Source organism: Eublepharis macularius, chromosome 3 (genome assembly GCF_028583425.1).
Source record: "Eublepharis macularius isolate TG4126 chromosome 3, MPM_Emac_v1.0, whole genome shotgun sequence".
Lineage (NCBI taxonomy): Eukaryota > Metazoa > Chordata > Lepidosauria > Squamata > Eublepharidae > Eublepharis > Eublepharis macularius.
Window position 1 is genome coordinate 107,518,417 of NC_072792.1, and position 13,677 is coordinate 107,532,093.

Sequence of the window (13,677 nt, forward strand, 5' to 3'; positions counted from 1 at the left end):
CTTCAACAGTTTTACTTTAGACTTCTGGTTTGGGATCCATGAAGGTCTAATGCAGTTCAGGGAGCTGAGCTGTCCGTGTCGCTGTTTGTAGGGGCTGGAGGGGCGCAAATTGCCCATAGCCCCCTGTTATCAGGTGGAGAACAAGCAAGTATGCTCAAGACCTCGAGAGTGCGTTGATCTCGGGTGTGGGGGGGGTCTACACAATGCTCCCCCATCCACCCTTGAGGTCCCACTCGTAGACAAGCAGCCAAGATCTCTGCAGCGGCTCTGGAGTCAATTTCTGACATAAGAACCTCATGCCCAAGCTTCAGCAACACAAAGAAGTACTTTGAATTGATTGGACAATTGAAGCAGTGAATACAACCTAAGAGAAATGTCTAAGAAGGTAAAGATTGCTATCTCTCAGTACGGGACAGATTACAATAAGAAATAAAGTGATAAAGAGAATTAGAAAACTGCAAGAGACTTAGTAAATAATTGAGAACGTTCCGGTAAATAAATTGCTAAGAAGTGACTTTTTAAAGAGAAGTTAGAGCGGAAAAATGAATATTTTTACATACCTGCGGCTTGGAGGAGATAGTGGACTGTGAGAAAGTTTCAGTATCGTGAGGGCTGCTGTGCAACGGAGAGGAACAGGAAGTGCATCACAACCATAAAGAGACGGGCGAGAAGCGGCTTGTAACCAACGGAAGTGGAATATCACCATTTTGAAGAAGGGCAGAGTTTTGACTTCAAGGAAAACGGAAGTAGGACATCTTGGATAAGGGTAAGGGCGGCTGCCTCAAATAAGATCATAGAGAAAAGACGCCCGACATTTTGGATTTCATAAACACTAATTTTTGGAAAAACAATTTAAATTCAGACTTTTAAAAATAAAATAAAAGAATAAATTTGCGCCACGGAGTTAAGGAAAAGAGCAGACTCGTGGGAGCGAAGTAAAGCTAGCCCCACGATGTCGAAAAAGGACTGGCAGACAGCGCTGGAAAATTTAGATAAAAAAGTTACAGAGGGAAATAAAGAGATGGAGAAAAAAGTCATGGAAGGAAATAAAGAGCTTAAAGATATGATGTAAGAGATGGCGAAAAATTTGAAGGACTTTAAAGAGGCATTTAAATCGGAGATGGCAGAGCTATCCAAAAATATGGATCAAGTCCAAAAAGACTTACAAGTCACACAGCAGAGAGTTAATGCAGTAGAAAATACGGCTGACACCTTGGCGGATGTGCACAGAACGGAGATGAGAGGAGTGAAGAGAGATATGATTGTGCAATTTACAACTAGGAGCATCAGAGAGTCAATTGTGAGCAAACAATTCCAAGATCCATTAGAAGTCGACGGGAAAGCGGTGAGAATCATGAAAGAGCTGCCCAGATCGGTGTTGTTGGAGAGGAAAAAGTATAGAGAGCTGGTCCAGATGTTAAAAGAGTTGAAAATTAGATACAGATGGGAAATATCTGAAGGGCTGGCTTTCGAATTTGGTGGAACTAGGAGGAATATCAGATCTGGTCAGGAGATGGAAACGTTTATTAAAGACAATGAAAAAGACTTACCAAAGAGTGCTAAAATTTGATCATGGAGTGCAAAATTATATCTTGGAATCTAAATGGACTAAATTCACCTTCAAAACGCAAGATTATATTCCACTGGCTTTTAAAACAAAAATGTAATATAGTGTGTTTGCAAGAGACACATATTCAAAAGCAGGATGTAAAATATTTAAAACTTGCAAAACTTGGAAATGAATTTGCAGCGGCTTCCAAAAAGAAGAAGAGGGGAGTTGTATTGTATATAAAGGAGGAGCTGCAGCCTAAATTAGTTCTATGCGATACAGAAGCCAGGTATATAGCAGTGGAAATAATTTGGAATTCAAAGAAGACTTTGGTGATTGGAATTTATGCGCCTAACGGTGCAAAAGAAATTTTTTTCAAGGACTTACAGAAACAGTTAGATGAACTGACCTATGATCAAATAATTTTGGCAGGTGACTTCAATGGAGTTACAAACTTGGAAGAAGACAAAAAAATCTAAAAGTGCACATAAAAAAGAGGACTTTTGCCAAAATCTTTTTTTGCGATTAAAGAACAAGAAAGTCTGGAGAATGTATGGAGGAGACAAAACCCCAAAAATAGACAATACACATTTCATTCAGCAAGACATTTTACATTATCAAGAATGGACATGATCTGGGCCTCCAAGGAACTGGCGATATGGACTAAGGATGTGGAGATAATGCCCAAGGTAGGCTCAGATCACAATCCAGTTATGTGGAAATTTGGGGAAAATACTAAAAGAAGAGGATGGAGGATAAATGAGGATTTGCTGCAGATAGAAGATAATATGGCATTGCTACGAAGAGAGACCAAGTGCTTTATACAATATAACATGAATAATGATGTGCCAACTCACAAGGTATGGGACACATACAAAGCTGTGACAAGAGGAATATTAATGGACTTAAATGCAAGAGACAGAAGGAGAAAGGAAGAAAAGAGACATGAAATTATGGAAAAAATCAAAGCCAAAGAGATACAACTTAAGAAAAGACCAGGGAAGAAGAAAATATATCAGGATATAAAAATTCTGCAGGAACAATTGACGGCAATGAATAATAAAGAATTGGAGTGGAATTTGAAAAAAATAAATCAAAAATCATTTGAGGGCGCAAACAAACCTGGGAAATATCTAGCTTGGCAATTAAAAAAGAAAAAAGAGAAGAAAACTATAATTAAAATCCGAGAAGAGGATAAAATACTGTTGGATCAACCAGCTATTAGTAAAGCTTTTTTTAAATTTTATGCAAAATTGTACCAAAAAAAGGAGGTGAATAGAGATTCAATAGCAGAATATTTGGAGAAAACGAAGCTTCCAATGATGTCAGAGGAATGGAAAGAAAAGTTAAACAGGGAAGTGACAGAGGAAGAAATAAAAGAAGCTATACAATCAACTAAATTAGGGAAAGCACCAGGTCCGGATGGAATAACGGCAAAGTTCTATAAAATGATGGCTATTGAATTGGCACCTTTTTAAAGAGAGGTAATGAATGAAATCTTGCAAGGCCAAAGGATTCCTGACTCATGGAACGAAGCCAACATATCGTTGATTCCGAAAGATGGACAAGATCTGACTAATGTTAAAAATTATTGGCCAATTTCGTTGTTGAATAATGATTACAAGATATTTGCAAAAATTTTGGTGGAGAGGTTAAAGGGATGGCTGTTGGAATTTATTGCAGAAGAACAGGCTGGATTTCTACCTAATAGACAAATTAAGGATAACCTAAGGGCAGTAATAAACGCTATTGAATATTATGATAAGCATTGTGATAAGGAAGTTGGTTTCTTTTTCGTGGACGTGGAAAAAGCATTTGACAATCTGAATTGGGACTTTATGTTTGCCACTATTGAAAAGCTGCATATGGGAGAAAAGTTCATACAAGCAGTTAAAGAAATTTATAAAGACCAGTGTGCAGCGATTGTAGTGAATGATGATTTGACCAAAAAACTGAAAATAAGCAAAGGTACAAGACAGGGCTGCCCTTTGTCTCCATTGTTGTTTATTTTGATTTTGGAAATATTGTTGATTCAAATACGAGAGGACGATACAATTCGAGGCATAAAAATAAAGGAATTTTCCTACGAAGTCAGAGCATTTGCGGATGATGTAATGTTAATAGTAGAAGATCCAATAGACAACATGCCAAAAGTAATAGATAAAATAAAGGAATTTGGAGACTTGGCTGGATTCTATGTGAATAAAAAGAAGTCGAAGATACTGTGTAAGAATATGACAAAGCAAAAACAGCAAGAACTGATGGAGATAACAGACTGTGAAGTAGCTAACAAAGTGAAGTATTTAGGAATTGAGCTGACTGCAAAAAATATAGACTTATTTAAAAATAACTATGAGAAATTGTGGTTACAAATAGAAAGAGATCTGATAAGATGGAATAAATTAAACTTGTCATGGTTGGGAAAAATAACAGCAGTGAAGATGAATGTGCTACTACATGTGATGTTTTTGTTGCAAACAATCCCAATTATCCGAGACTTCAAACAATTTGATAAATGGCAAAGAAAAATTTCAGACTTTGTGTGGGCAAGCAAGAAACCTCGTGTGAAAATGAAGGTATTACAAGATTCGAAAGAAAGAGGTGGCCTGCAGCTGCCAAATTTAAGATTATATTACGAAGCAATTTGTTTGGTTTGGTTAAAAGATTGGATAACGCTAAAATACCGTAAATTGCTGGCTCTGGAAGGATATAAAAAACTGTTTGGATGGCATGCCTATTTGTGGTACGAGAAAGTCAAAGCAGACTCTATGTTTTTGCATCACTATATTAGAAAAAGCCTTTTCACAATCTGGAAGAAATATAAGGACTATATGGAAGGTGGTATTCCCTCATGGGTGGTACCATATGAAGTAATAGATCCAAGAGCTGTTTACAATGAACAACAATGTTTAACTTATAAAGAGATAATGTTAACGGAACATAAAATGTCAAAAATAAAAATGCAAGAAGAGTTATCTTCTCATTATGGATGGTTCCAATACAGGCAGATAAGAGATCTCTACAACTCGGACTGTTTAAAGGGAGGAATAAGATTAGAAAACTCGGAATTAGAGGAAGTGATTTTACAAGACAGTAAAAAAGAAATCTCGAAAATTTATAAAATACTTCTAAAATGGCACACGGAAGACGAGATAGTTAAAGTCCAGATGGTGAAATGGGCAATAAATTTTCATAAAGAAATAACAATGGAAGCCTGGGAGCATTTGTGGAAAAATACATTGAAGATTTCAACTTGTACGAATATTAAAGAGAATGTATATACAATGATGTATAGGTGGTATTTAACACCAAAGAAAACTGTGCTAGGAAATACTAATATGTCAGATAGATGCTGGAAATGTAAAAAGCATGAAGGATCATTATACCACATGCGGTGGACTTGTGAGGTAGCTAAGCAATACTGGGGAGATATAATTGAAGTAATTAATGAGGTTTTGCAAACCCAAATAAATAAGAACCCAGAATTGTTGCTACTGAACTTGGGAATGGAAGATGTTCCAATGCAGTACAGAACATTGTTATTTTACATGATTATAGCAGCAAGACTTTTGTATGCGCAGAAATGGAAAGTACAAGAAGTAACTTTACCATTAATGGGAAAATTTAGCTATTAATTAACCTAAGCTAGTATTACTATTAAGGACACTTTATCAAAAATATACAGTTTAAATAGCGATGTAGAGAATGGATATATTAGTGGATTTGATGTAGTATATATATGAGAATTTGAATATGCTTAGAGTAAGAGATATAATACATATATGATGTAGAAGAATATAATCGAAAATACGTTAAGTAATAAGATAGGTTAAGGGTTGGAAAGCTGTTGGAAGTCTACAAGGAGGGGGGAGGGAAAGGGTGGGGGTTGAAATAAATTAGGTATGATGGGAAGTGTATGTATTAACTATGTGCTCACCAATAAAATTTTTTTTTAAAAAACAGTTTTACTTTATTAAGGATCAAATCATTAGCCTTTTTCCCCATAAAGTAACAGTTCTGTCCCAAGGGACAGCTGAAAATACCAGTCATTCCACCAAGAAAATCAATATTCTGCTATAGAAATGTATATTGTGTAGACTTGCTTATAGACCACTGGTTAGTGTTTCTTATTTTGGGCCACTAGATTTCTAGTTTATTATTTTTGTTTTAGAAAAGTTATTTGGTTTGGAGAAAGACAGGTGGCCCAAACTATAACATTTCATTCCTATTAAGCCACAGCACATGGTGTCGCAATGTGGGGGTGTGTGAGGGTAGGCCATCAAGTTGCAGTTGACTTATGATGACCCCAGCAAGGAACTTTCAAAGCAAGTGAGAAACAGAGGTGGTTTGCCCATTGCCTTCCCTTCCAGAGTCTTCCTTGGTGATTGCTCATTCAAATATCAACTCTACTTAGCTCCCAAGATCTGATGAGATCGGGCTATACCATGTCACCTTCACTTTGCCTGGCACTTATAAAATGTTAATGTATCATAAAATCATAAAAATGAATTTGCATTGATTCTCATCAATTATTCTTTAACTAGCAACAAAGCTTATTGAGGGAAAAATGCAACAGGCTCTAGAAAGGGGGTGGGTGGGCAGGCAGACATTCCCTCCTCCTCCATCACTGATCCTAGCCAGATGATGGTGGGGGGCAGGCATGGCCACCTCCTCTGCACCTGATCCTGGCCAAGTGAAGGGGGGGTGGGCATTGCCATCTACTCTACTCCTGATCCCAGCTGGGTGAAGGCAGGTGGGCATTTCCACCTGCTAGGCTCCTGATGCCAGCTGAGTGAAGGTGGGGGATGGGCACTGCTATCTGCTTTACTCTATATCCCAGCTGGGAGAATGTGGGAGCAGGAATTACAACCTGCTCCGCTCCTGATCCCAGCTGAGTGAAGGGGGGATGTGCATTGCCACCTGCTTTGCTCATGATCCCAGCTGTTTGAAGACAGGGAGCAGGCATTGCCACCAGCTCTGCTCCTGATCTCACTGGGTGAAGGGCAGGCAAGCATTGCCACCAGCTCCTCTCCTGATCCTAGCTGGGTGAAGGCGGAGGGTGGGTATTGCCACATGCTTTGCTCCTGATTCCATTAAGATTAACAACAAATGGCTAGTCCTGAAAGCTGAAGCAAAACAGAGGCACGAGGTGCCCAGGACTACAAAAATTCAACAATAAACTACTACCTTTGTAAATACAATAACAGTTGTTTTTTTTATTGCTTCTAAATACATATATGCAAAACATTAAGTTACTAGAAAACTGCTTCTCATACATAATATTGAGTGCCACAATTACAACTTTCCAGCGTCGCTTCCGGGTGTTGCCAAAGGTGCAAGAAAAAGTAGAAACGTGGATGGAGAGTTAGGCTGTTGCCCCTGAGGAAGTCTGCTCAGACGAAAAGCTGTGGAGAATTCTGTCGACCTCAGCTCTGGGCATGTTTTGGACCTGCGCCTTCTCTACCTACATCGAAGTTAACAGCATAAAGCCATCATTATAAGCTGGTCACATGATTTACATGAATTGTATGAACATTTTTGGACTTACCTTGCACTTCTGAGGTCTTCTTGTGTGGGACTTGTATGTTACAGCTGTAATTGTGGCACTCAGTATTATGTATGAGAAGCAGTTTTCTAGTAACTGAATGTTTTGCATATATGTATTTAGAAGCAATAAGAAAAACTACTGTGTTATTGTATTTACAAGGGTAGTAGTTTATTGTTGAATTTTTGTAGTCTTGGGTGTCTCGTGCCTCTGTTTTGCTTTTGCTCCTGATTCTAGCTGGGTGCATATGGGGGATGGGTATTGCCACCTGCTCCACTCCCGATCCCAGCTGGGTGAAGGCAGGGGTCAGGCATTGCCACTTGCTCCATGCCTGATCCTGGCCTGGGCATGGTGTGCTCTCTGGAGGTCTGGCTGCCTCATCTGGACTTTCCTCCATGAAAGCACCCTCTGGTGGTGGACCAGGGTAGGAAGTGAGTTGACTTGAATACGCTTAGCCTTTCATATAGTAGGATAGGTAACTGTAATAATGGCAAAGTATTATAGCAATGGCATGGAACAGAAGGTCAAGAAATCTAATCCAGGGTAGTCTTATAAAAAATTCTCTTAGTTTTTGCTGAAATCAATAGAATACACTGAAGTTTTTAATTATGGAACAAGCCAGATTAACTTCTGAGTAAGCATAGATACCCTGACCTGGATAGCCCAGGCAAGCCCAATCTTGTCAGATCTCAAAAGTAAAGAAACAACAAGGCAGAACACTCTGCAATTGGAGGTCCAAGAATCATACAACGAAGTGAAATGTAATAAAAGTCAGTAAATATGCAATTGCAATATTTAGCACAATAGTCATGCAATAAGCTCAAGATAGTAGGCTAGAAAGCTGTGAAACAATGAAATGTAAAGGTGCAGGCACGCCACTCCTGAAAACTGAAAAGAGTCCAAACAGTGAAAAGTCCACTCAGATAATTCCACAAATTAATGTCGAGTTCATCTGTCGAAATAGCTTTGGAAATTCACAGTAAGTGAAAAGTCTCTTTCCTTCTTCAGCATACACATGCACTGTGAGGAGAAATGTGGGAGTGTGTACTCCCCCACCCAACAACCTGGGCCGGCTGTTGCCAGTTGTACACGCACCTCCTCAGGGGCGGAATCCAACGTCACCTACAATCATATAAAATTAACATAGGTAGTAAAAAGCTCAGTAAATATAGAGCAAAAACAAGGTAGAAGACCTCACGTTGACTTACCAATGCAGTTAAACAGTAAAAAAACCTTACCAATGCAGTTAAACAGTCAATAAACCTCCCGGTAATTAACAGAGGAAAGAATCAAGTGGTGGCTGAGCACCACCTGTTCCCAGACGCCCACGTTATAAAGGGCAAATTGGCAATCTCCCAAAAGGAGAAACACCCAAATAGTACATCCTTTAAAGAGACAGGCTCTGCTATGCAGTATATACATCAGTGTATGTCACAAAGTTACAAGAAACAAAAATGAAACTTACAGAAAGCAAGACAAATTCATTTCAAGATTCAGCCCTTTAGGTTTTAAAGAACACAGACCATGTATTCAGAAACACTCCTTCTGAAGGAGAATTTTCTGCAGAGACCGAGAGGGAACCTATTGACCCGAGAAGAGAACCATAAATTTAAAATCATCTTCCCGGTGATTCAACCACAGGAAATGATCAACTAGTGGGGCTTCCACGTTGCCCATTCTGATGCATGACATATGTTCTAGTAACCTAGTTTTTAAGGACCTGACAGTACTCTCCACATAAAATAAGTTACATGTACAGATAATTAAATATACCACGCCTTGGGTTTGACACGTGACAAAACCCTTAAGGTTGACAATAATATTATGAGTACCTGGTATAGGAATGTTAGTACCAGTAATAGCCAAAGGGCAAACGTGGCAGTGGCCGCACCTGAATAATCCAACAGGGTGAGTGCTGACTTGTCTCGCCACCCCAAAGCTGAATGTACCATAACGTCTTTCAAATTTCTGGTATGCCTGAAGCCAATCGAGGGGGGGCAACTCACAGCCCTTGATGTCACTAACTATGAACCAATGTCTGTTGATTATGTGTCTAATCCTGTGGAACAACGGAGTAAAATCCAAAGCCCACCTTAAGCAGCTGCCACGATCTCTTTCTTTCTTATCAAACAGCTTGTCCCTGGGTACTGCAGAAGCTCGTTGTAGAGCTCTGTTAAGGGCCTTCTGAGGATATCCCCTATTGAAGAACGCAAATAAGAGTTACGGTCCGTCCCTTTGCGAAAAGATCTGATGGCCAAAGTATTGCCTCCTGTCTTAAAGACAACTATGTCTAAAAAACTTAAACTAGATGTGCTACAAGTCCACGTGAATCTAATGTTCTCATGTATAGAATTCATCCACTCGCCAAGCCTTTCAAGTACATCTCCCTGCCTGATTATCAAAAAAAATGTCATCAATATAATGACAATAATAAACAATAAAGTCAAAGAAAGGATTGGAATCAGCATTACAAATGAAATCCTCCTCTAGATGTGCCATAAATAAGTTAGCCACGCTGGGGGCAGTAGCGCACCCCATGGCAACTCGAGAAGGAAAGAGACTTTTCACTTACTGTGAATTTCCAAAGCTATTTCGACAGATGAACTCACTTGACATTACTTCGTGGAATTGAGTGGACTTTTCACTGTTTGGATTCTTTTCAGTTTTCAGGAGGGGAGTGCCTGCACCTTTATGTTTCATTGTTTCACAGCTTTCTAACCTATTAGCTTGAGCTTATTGCATGACTATTGTGTTTAATATTGCAATTGCATATTTACTGACTTTCATTACATTTCACTTTGTTATATAATTCTAGGACCTCCAATTGCAGAGTGTTCTGCCTTGTTTTTTCTGTACTTATAGTGGAGGAGCCTCTCTGGTCTATAGATCTCAAAAGAAAAGCAGGGTTAGCCTTGGATGGAAGACTTCCAGTGAAGACTAGGATTGCAGAGACAGGCAGTGGCAAACTACCTCTGTTAGTCTCTTGCCATGAAAACTCCACCTTGGGGGCGGGGTGTCACCATAAGTCAGCTATGACTTGACAGCAGTCTCCACCACCAAGCATAGATAGAGTTGGGCTGAATGGTGCTGATGCTGAATCCCAATAAAATAGGGCTTTCTTCTAAATAACATGCGTAGCAGTATGCTATAAAGAAAGCAACTACAGCTGCAATCAGAGAATCATTATAATTGCTGTTTTTAAACCTGTTTCTATTACATTGGTGAACAACATCAGCGAGAATCATATAAAAATGTAGAAATGTACCAAACATAGGTAAGATGGGGATACCAAACACAGGGAGATAGAGAAGCACGCACACACACATACTTTCCTTGCCTGATATTTTTGGGAAAGGAGCAAAAACTGTGTCAGGCCTGTCCTCTATATATGAAGAACTAAACTGCAAGTCCCAGGGCAAAAAGGGATTGCTTGGGTCTGTTATATACACAACACTCAGTTTACCATAATAATCATACAATCATATGCAGAGTGCTGGTCAGTTTCCAGTGAACTGATGTGATTTGGTTCATCTCAATCTAACTCACCACTCAAAAGCTAGTAAAATTTTTCCAGCATATCACCCATACACATAAATAATATTTAAAAAGCATCAAAACTAAGAGGATAAGGTAAATGAGGTGGATTAAAACAGATTCCTCCTTTGTCAAATATCAAAAAGCAAATTATAGAAGTTATGGTGCAGACCATTCATGCATCATCCTTTTAAGATCTGATTGCTTATTTAACAGTTTTTTACATATTAAGCTGAACAAAAAAAATCAGATTATTTTCAATTATATAAATAGCACAAAGCATAAAATATTATTATTACACATTGCTAAAAGTTAGTCAGCAAAAATGCTTTATATGTTGAGAGATTGTTGATGTAGAGTATTTTGAGGGAAATTCTCAGTATTTTAAAATTATTAGATTGTTACATCATTTTCTGAAAATCAATTAAATAAAATAACTTTCAATGTGATGGCTGTGTTTTCTTTTTATTTTCATCATGCCAAAATACCCCTTGGCATACTCTAATAAGTAAGTTTTCATTAAATATATTTTCTGCAGGTTTAATTATTCAGCTATCACTTTATCACTTGGAGAAATGGGAATAAAACAGGAAAAAATGACTACATTTGTGTTCCTGGCTTTCACTGAATGTGTGTATATTATGTGCTGCCTTGATTGTAATGATGCTCCAGGCAGTTCATCTTTCCCTGTTAAAAATATGTGAGCAGTATCTGCTACAACATTTCTGACACTTCACTGGCTAATAGAAATATTGTGAAATAATTAGATGTATTAGGGTGAAACCTGCAGAGGAAAGCAACCAGGATGATCAAGGGCCTAGCAACGAAGCCCTACACAGAAAGATTGAGAGACTTGGGAATATTCAGTTTGGAGAAGGTTGAGAGGAGACATGATTGCTCTCTTTAAGTATTTAAAAGTCTGTCACTTAGGGGAGGAAAGGGAGCTGCTTTGGGTGGCAACAGAGGATAGGACTTGAAATAATGGGTTTAAAGTACAGGAAGGAAGGTACTGGCTAGAAAAAACTTCTTCAAATTAAAAGTAATTCAACAGTGGAATTGGGTACCTGGGAAAGTTGTGGGTTCCCCCTCATTGAAAGTCTTCAAAGAGCAGCTGGATGAATACTTGTCAGGGGAGCTTAAGACTGTTCCTGCATTGGGCAGGTAGTTGTACTGGATAATCTCTAAGACCCTTTCCAACTCTATGATTCTAAGGATGACTTTATTTTCATGCTGTGTGTGAGGAAATCCATAATGTTTCAAATTGAACCACTTAGCAGAAAATATTTTGAAGTCCCTATTTTCCATTTACATGGCTTGGGAAGAAATCCGATCAACAACATGTGACAGTATTATATATGAAATTGTGCAATATGTGCTGCTGAGGGGTTGGGTTGTGAAATTGGTAACTGCTATTTTTATGGTACAGTTTAGTTTTAATTGTTTATTTTTGTATTTTTAAACTGATGTGATCCACTATGAGCCTGCTTATGGGGAGAGTGAACTACAAATTGATTGACTGAATGAATGAATGAATATGACTGAAATCATAGTAATTTCCATGTAAATGTTCATAGTGGTATTTACTTCTGAATAAAGATAGATGGTGAGAATGCTGAACCACTTACTAGAGAATAAATTCCATTGGATATAGCGGGGCTTACTTCTAAATAAAATGTATAGCATTGTAGTTTAAAGAAAGTAACTACAATCAGAGATTGATTAAAATTGCAATTTTTTAAAAAAACTGTTCCTATTACACTGGTGAACAATATACGCCAGGATGGGACAAAAATTGAACAAACACAATGAGGTAAAATGAGGATGATTCATTGAACCTGCATACATGCTCTATTATTGCTTAAAATTAGGCACATACATTTCAACTTGATATTTTCAAGCTTACTCGAAGGTTTTCTCATACAGCAATTCTCTCCTCTCTTGGCCTCATGAAGACAAGAATTTTAATTGCCTCCAAAATGCTTTTCCCTAGCTGCCTCAAATCTGAGTCCCTAACAATTTCATCACAATTGATGGAAAACAAAAATGTTACAGCCAAAACTTTGTTTCTCATTAAATAAACATATAGTAACTTGCTATAACGAAATAATTAAAAATACTAAAGATCATAAAAAACATGAATGTAGGCCAAAGAAAACCTAACTGCTCAGGAACCACAAACTCCTGCAAACTGGGGCAAGTTCCTGAACCAGTTCATGGTTTGTGGGGTTTCAATGCCCCTTTCCGGCTACTTAGCAGCAGGGAAAGGGGCATTTAATCATTTAAAGGGCACTTACCTGCCACTTGCAAGTGGCAGGACTCTTTAAACAGCCAAAACCCCACAAACTGCGCAGCAGCCATTTGAGGGGCAGGAAGGCCATTTTCGGCCCCCTCCTCTGCTCTGCAGGCCCGCAGGGTGGCAGAGGAGGCAAAAAATGGCCTTCCCGCCCCTCGCAGGAGGAGGAGGCTGCAGCCGTGGAGAAGACAAGTGTGGGGCTTTGGGGTGGGGGGGTGTGGGGGGATGGGTGGCTGGGGCTGGGGGGTTGTGGGATTTGGGCGTTTTAAAGGGCTCTGCGGGCCCATGCAGTGGCAGAGGAGGCCAAAAACGGCCTTCCCGCCCCTTGCAGGAGGAGGTGGCTGCAGCCGTGGAGAACACAAGTGGTGGGTGGGGTGGGGGTGGTGGGTGAGGGTGGGTGGCTGGGGCTGGGGGTTTGTGGGATTTGGGCATTTAAAGGGCCCTGCCACTTGCAAGCAGCAGGGCTCTTTAAACTACCAGCTGGCAGGCAAAGAGGGGGATCCCCCTGCTGCCTGCAAGCTGATAGTTTAAAGGGCCCTGCCACTTGCAAGTGGCAGGAAAAGATTAAATGGCCATTTCCCCAGGGAAATGGCCATTTAAACTGCCCTTTAATACAAACCAAATGAACTAGTAGACCAGTTCATGGAAGTTCGTGGAAATTTCCCTGAACCACTGGTTCATGAACCATGAACCGGGCTGGTTCATGGGGTTTTTTAATTCGTATTCAGGTTCGTGCCCATCTCCAAAAACAAACTT